This window comes from Somniosus microcephalus, unplaced genomic scaffold (assembly GCF_052327205.1).
Source record: "Somniosus microcephalus isolate GS21.2 unplaced genomic scaffold, FLI_Smic_1.0 unresolved_chr4, whole genome shotgun sequence".
Taxonomy (NCBI): Eukaryota; Metazoa; Chordata; class Chondrichthyes; order Squaliformes; family Somniosidae; genus Somniosus; species Somniosus microcephalus.
In genome coordinates, this window is record NW_028225182.1 from 46185714 (window position 1) to 46192359 (window position 6646).

The window sequence follows — 6646 nt, forward strand, 5'->3', positions numbered from 1 at the left end:
GTTACAAGCAGAACTCATTCAAACAAAGTCCACGTCATTGAGGAGCCTGAGTCTTTGCACCGAACTCCTTCCCAAAGTGCTAAAATTCACGTGGGGGGAATTTGAGCACATCTTTCCCCACATTACAACACTTCAAAGGTGCTTCAATGGTTGTAAAGCGCTTTGGACTGTCCTGAATTCGTGAAAAGCGCTGTATCAATGCAAGTCTTTCTTTGCAATAGTTTCAACTGCAAGTTCAAAATCCGCGGACAAAAGTAGTGCACGTCCAGGATTTCAACCCAGGATATCTCGCAAGTTTTAAGCAGCGAGAACCATACCCCTAGACCAAAGAGACAACTGATTGGCGCTAGTGCAGATAAGAGGTAACCATTCTAAAACCATTTTGTGTGTGTGGCTATTCTTGATGAGCAGAGCACTTGAGACGAGACAGTGACTTTGCCTTTTCGACCTGTCTTCTGAAGCGCCGTCCGGTCCCACTCCTACAGTTAATGAGCTGTTACGATGTTAATGTATCCGGGCTGCAGGAGGCCACTCCAGGCGCAGCAGAGGAGTCTCTGCATTAGTTCTCCGTGGAAACAGTATTTTCCCTCTTCTCTCTTACTCTTCTCTATATCACTCTGCTTTTATGTCTCTATTTCTACCCGCTGTCTCAGTTTCCTGAATCATAACACGGTGTGGGACATTTTTGGAGACGCACTTTCTTTGTTTCTTATTGAAAGGACACCCAGACAGCCCGATTGAAACTGCACTTTGAATCCCGTCGCTGACCCTGTGTTTTCCTATTAATCTGTGTTGTTTTGCTTCCACATTCTCAACCTCTTTCATGTAGCGACACGCGAGGGGGAGATGCCCTAAATCATGCCAACTTTCCCCAAATCCTGCTTAAAGTACCGCAATCCAAACTGTGACCGATATGGGAAATATCATTCAGAATTACTTCACTCACTGTAACGGTGCCATTTGAAAGGTATAATTCGCCTGACAATGCGTGTTTTATTTGTACTTAAACAAGCATATAAATTATTCCTGTTTTCATATTTAGTAAACTTGAATGGAGAAAAGGCATTAAATTGCCTCTACCCACTTTCGAACCATTGAGTTTTCGTGTGTTAGCGGAATGCGATAACCATTACACACCAGAAACCGTCCAGCACTCGGGTACATTGTATTGCAGCGACTCCATAGGAACAGGAGGAGGCCATTCATTCCCTCAAGCCTGTTCCGTCATTGAATTAGATCAGGGCAAGTCTGTATCTTCACTCCCTCTACCCGCTTTGGTTCCTTAACCCTTAATACCCTTACTCAACAAAAATCTATCGACAGTACCGGCAATCTTGAGCCTGAAAGCAGATCCGCTACCGGATCCAGAGAGAAAAGGCCTCTTACTGACGGCCACCCTGCAGATTAATGGATTACATTTCTGGATCCGTTTTCTCTCACTCAAAGTTATCTATTCATAGAAACATAGAAACATAGAAGATAGGAGCAGGAGTAGGCCATTCGGCCCCTCGAGCCTGCTCCGTCATTCAATGAGATCATGGCTGATCATTCAAATTCAGTACCCTGTCCCTGCCTTCTCCCCATATCCCTTGATCTCTTTAGCCTTAAGAAATATATCTAACTCAGTGAAGTGAAATAAAGAGCAATTAAAGAACAAGGTAGAAGCCGCTGTGGCCCTTTTGACAGGAGAATAAATTCGCCTCTGGATGTTCGCCACAGCAAGTTTAAAAAATATATGTTTCCACCCGGGCTCGAACTTGATAACCGCGACAATGTGGAAATCACCGACTCTGAAGCAGCAGCAGAGGGCTACTGAGTCAGTTAACTCCCTCTGTGCTGATCGGCAATGGGTTGCCTCAATTTAAACAGCTTCTGTCCCACACTGAATGCTCTGTCCTTCTCCCCCGCTGCGCTTTACAAAAAATGTCACTGATCCCCCCACACACCCCGAACGTGAATCCTTCCACATCCTGACAGTGGGGCCGTTGAAGCTCCCACTGTCTCCCCGCGATTAGCGATCTCACCCAGTTTGTAAAATTAAACGCGGAACAAATGTCACGCAAAGAGCGTCTGTAACCGAAATCTGTAACAGAAAGTAATGGATTTATTAACCAAGATTAAAGCAATTATTACTCGTCTCACAGACTTGAATTATCTTTCTGCAATTTACTGTTCCCAAATCTTGTGTCAACATAAATTCTTTGATTGAGAATCGAAAGCGGGTGAGTGTCAGTCGACCACCAGGAACCAGGTATGATACTTCTGTATATATGAACTTGAATACACAACAAAAACTGTCTAGGCCTCGTGGCGCAACGGTAGCGCGTCTGACTCCAGATCAGAAGGCTGCGTGTTCAAATCACGTCGGGGTCACTGTTCTTTTACAGCTCATATCAGTCTGGACAATTAATATCTTATTTGTTAACTCACAACAATGAGTATTAGATATATTTTTTATATTTGTTCCTGGGATGTAGGTCTCGCTGGCAAGACCAGCATTTATTGCCCATCTCCGAGGTGGTGGTGAAACACTGTAGTCGCCTTTCATCACTTACAGATCTACATCATAGAATCAGAGAATGGTTACAGCACAGAGGGAGGCCATTCGGCCCGTCCAGCCCGTGTCGCTCTCTGCAAGAGCCCTTCAGCTAGTCCCACTCCCCCGCCCTCTCCCCGTAGCCCAGCACATTTTATGTGCCGCTTAGACTCTATGACTCATTGACATGCAAAGGATCGCATCAGAACACAAACACTCGCTTGATACAGAAACAGGCCACCCATGTACACACACTCACAGCTCATATTGTCACACGAAGCTGGTTCCATTTCTATGAAAAGTCTACACGCCAAAAGTTTAATTGTTTTTCACAAGCTGCCCGCCCTGTTGTGTATTTCGAGCAGTTTCCTACTTTCACAGTGGCGATTCTGGGGCTGGGTGCGTGTCATAAACACTCAACATTTTAAACCAAGGCTCCTAAAATACAATGAGATAGGGATAAAGGTTCATCGCATGCTGAGGGCTAAATAAATGATTGAATTTCTACAAAATAACTTTATGGATTAATAAATGATGTTTAAACCAATTATTCTTTTTTCCACATGAAAGTCATGTAATTCATTTTAATCAGGTCTCGAAGTAAAAACTGTTACTCCCCTGACCTGGAATCAACTTCAAGAGAACGCTGAATCCTACCCACTAGGGAACGTTGCATTGCACCGTCACAATATTTATCAATGCATTTGAGTCTATTCGGAGTAAAGTATGCAATAGCGAAATACTGCAGAGGCTGGGAATCTGACATAAAAACAGAAAATGCTGGAGATACTCAGCAGGTCAGGCAGCATCTGTGGAGAGAGAAACAGAGTTAACGTTTCAGATCGATGACCTTTCGTCAGAACTGGGAAAAGTTAGAGATGAAACAGATTTTAGGCAAATGGGGGAGAGGAGGAAACAGCAAGAGGCAATATTGGTGATAAGGTGGAAGGCAGGAGAGATTAAACGACAAAAGGGATGAAGGTGCGAGGCAAAAGGAGATGGTAATGGGACAAGTAAAGGAAGGAGAGATGGGACCAGAGGAGGTGTAAATGGGAATGGCAGAATCATGAACAGCTGCCACCTGAGAAAATAGGAGCAGAGGTTATGGTCTGAAATTGTTGAACTCGATGTTGTGTCCAGAATGCTATAGAAATAGAAATACAAGTATGTTTCTGACTTGTATTACATGTAAATGAAGTTCATGGCTCTGCTGCTTATAAATATTTTTACATGTATGTGTAATCTGTAGGTCGATGACCTTTTGTCATTAATTCTCTATATACACATATAGAACTGGTAGAGGCCAGCGCGCCGTGTGAGATTACATTTGATTTGTGGATGTTGCACAGCCGGTATGAGGGAAACAGACGAGGTTGGAGCATTTTACTGAGGTTTCGAATGAAGATAAATGCACCCCAATAATTGAGAAAATATTTCAGGTACATGTAACTAGATTTGTAAGTCGCAGAGTCATGAAATGCTTTTAGATGTGAACAATCAAAAATGAATTTGTATCCAATACGGATTGACCCATTCTATGTACAATTATCGCATTCAACTTCCGTGTTCCCTGGTAGTCTAGTGGTTAGGATTCGGCGCTCTCACCGCCGCGGCCCGGGTTCGATTCCCGGTCAGGGAAGTAACTTTTGTAACAGTCTTTAATTAATTTAAACTAACTTGTTAAAATTACTTACATGTATCTAATGTGAACAAATGTTTTAATTAGCATTAATTAACCGATAATCTTAATTTGCAGAATGAATTAAATGCTAAAGATGCTTCAATAACGTGTATTGTGCTTTCTATGTGATGAATTGTTATGCATATCTCATTTTACACCATGGCCCGGGTTTTACGGTGCTTCCGACAGCGAATGCACAGCGTAGGCTCTCGTACGCCTTCAGAACCACCCCGCAAGTTCCAGGTTTCCGCACGCCCGAAAGCCCAGAACTTGTGATCTGTCAAGTTTCGCTTGGACAGATCCACCGCATCTGCTACAACATCACTTTTGCTGGTGCAGAGTTGGGCTAACTACTGCCCAGCGAATGCCCAGGAAACCCTTACACCAGGTAATAGAATCAGAGAAATTTACGGTACAAAAGGAGGCCATTCGGTTCTTAGTGTCCACATTGGTCGAAAGAGCTATCCAGCCTAATAGCAGGCGTAAGACCTTCTTTTGCCAGTGCACGGGTGAAAATAAATGTTAAAATATTTTTTTTAATGATATGAACATACATACATTTTAAATTCGTTTAGGTAAATTCTGGCCCGCTTTAAAATGTTCAAATTTATATTTCATAAAATTAAAAATTGTATTTTAAATGTTTAATTAATTTCATTAAGTTTGAACAAGTGATCATTTATTTTTATTTCCGTGGTGTGAAATGTTTTTTATTTGGAGATTTCGATTGTGGTTTTGAGGATTCCATACATAAATGGAATCCCCATTAGCCTCATAGGAATCCCCTTTTTGATTGGTTGGCCTGGGCCATGTGACCCCAGAGATGGTTGCGAACCTTGTGCGCCCCTGGGATCCGTGGGCCTTTATGCAGGCGGACGCCAGCAGGCCCTGGGCGGCAAGAGTCCGAAGCTCCGGAGACACCAGGTAATTCGCATTTGTTTTTCGATTCCGAGGCGTTAGCCGGTGGCGAGCCCCCGATCGCAATTTCCAGGCCCATTGTATTTCAGGAGTCTGGTTTAAAATGTTCATTGCTTATGTCACCAGGAATCTTGTGCAACTTTTGTTCAATTTAACAGGACCGGTTATTGCACAGAATAACATTTTCTGGAACATGAATACTGCAGTTGTGGCCGAACCAGTGTTTTATAAAGGTTCATCGTAACTTCCTTGCTTTTGTGCTCTATGCCTCTATTTGTAAAGCCCCGGATTCCATAAGCTTTTTAAACTGATTTCTCAACCTGTCCTGCCACCTTCAATGATTTGTGCACATATACCCCCAGGTCTCTCTGTCCCTGCACCCACTTTGGAAATGTATCCTTTAATTTATATTGCCTCTCCTCATTCTTCCAACCAAAATGTATCACTTCACAGTTTTCTGCATTTAACTTCATCTGCCACATGTCCGCCCATTCCACCAGCCTGTCCATGTCCACTTGGAGTCTATCACTAGACTCCTCACTGCTCACTATACTTCCAAGTTTTGTATCATCAGCAAATTTTGAAATTGTGCCCTGGACACCTAACTCCAAATAATTAATATATGTCAAGATGGGCCGTGGTCCTAGTACCGACCCCTGGGGGACATCTTCCTCCAGTCAGAGGAATAACCGTTCACCACTACTCTGTTTCCTGTCTCTTAGCCAATTTCACATCCATGCTGTCACTGTCCCTCTTATTCCATGGGCTTCAACTTTGCTGGCAATCCTGTTATGTGGCACTTTATCAAATGCCTTTTGGAAGTCCATGTTCACCACATCAACCGCATTTCCCTCATCAACGCTTTCTTTCACCTCATCAAAAAATTCAATCAAGTTGGTAAAAGACGATTTGCCTTTAACAAATCCGTGCAGACTTTCCTTAATTCATCCACACTTGTCCAAGTGGCCGGTCATTTTGTCCAGGATTATCCTGTCTAAAAGCTTCCTGACTACCGACGTTAAGCTGACTGGCCTGTAGTTGCTGGGTTGAACCTTATACACCTTTTTGAACAAGGGTGTAACATTTGCAATTCTCCAGACGTCTAGCACCACCCCCGTATCCAATGAGTATTGGAAGGTTGTGGCCCGTAACTTCACAATTTCCACCTGTGCTTCCCTGAGCATCCTAGGATGCATTTGATCTGGTCCTGGTGACTTATGGACATAAATACAGCCAGCTTTCCTGGTACCTCCTCTTTACCAATTGTTATCACATCCAATATCTCAACCACAGCTCATTAACTGTAGGAGTGGGCCCGGGCGGCGCTTCAGAAGACAGGTTGAAAAGGCAAAGTCACTCTCTCGGTCTCAAGTGCTCTGCTCATCAAGAATAGCCACATACACAAAATGGTTTTTACAATAGTTACCTCTTATCTCCACTACTTTTAACCAGTCGGCTCCTTGGTTTTCAGTATGTTATGGGAAAAAGAGAGCGGCAGCTAACCGGCGTCC

General features: G+C 43.4%; 2 non-coding genes across 2 annotated transcripts; both read left to right on the forward strand.

The window, feature by feature from the left end:
• Window positions 1-2301: 2301 nt before the first annotated feature.
• On the forward strand, window positions 2302-2373 carry trnaw-cca (transfer RNA tryptophan (anticodon CCA)). The gene has a single exon. It is a non-coding gene; the product is annotated as a tRNA-Trp (tRNA).
• Window positions 2374-4103: 1730 nt separating this feature from the next.
• trnae-cuc (transfer RNA glutamic acid (anticodon CUC)) lies at window positions 4104-4175 on the forward strand. Its single transcript has one exon. It is a non-coding gene; the product is annotated as a tRNA-Glu (tRNA).
• Window positions 4176-6646: the final 2471 nt, after the last annotated feature.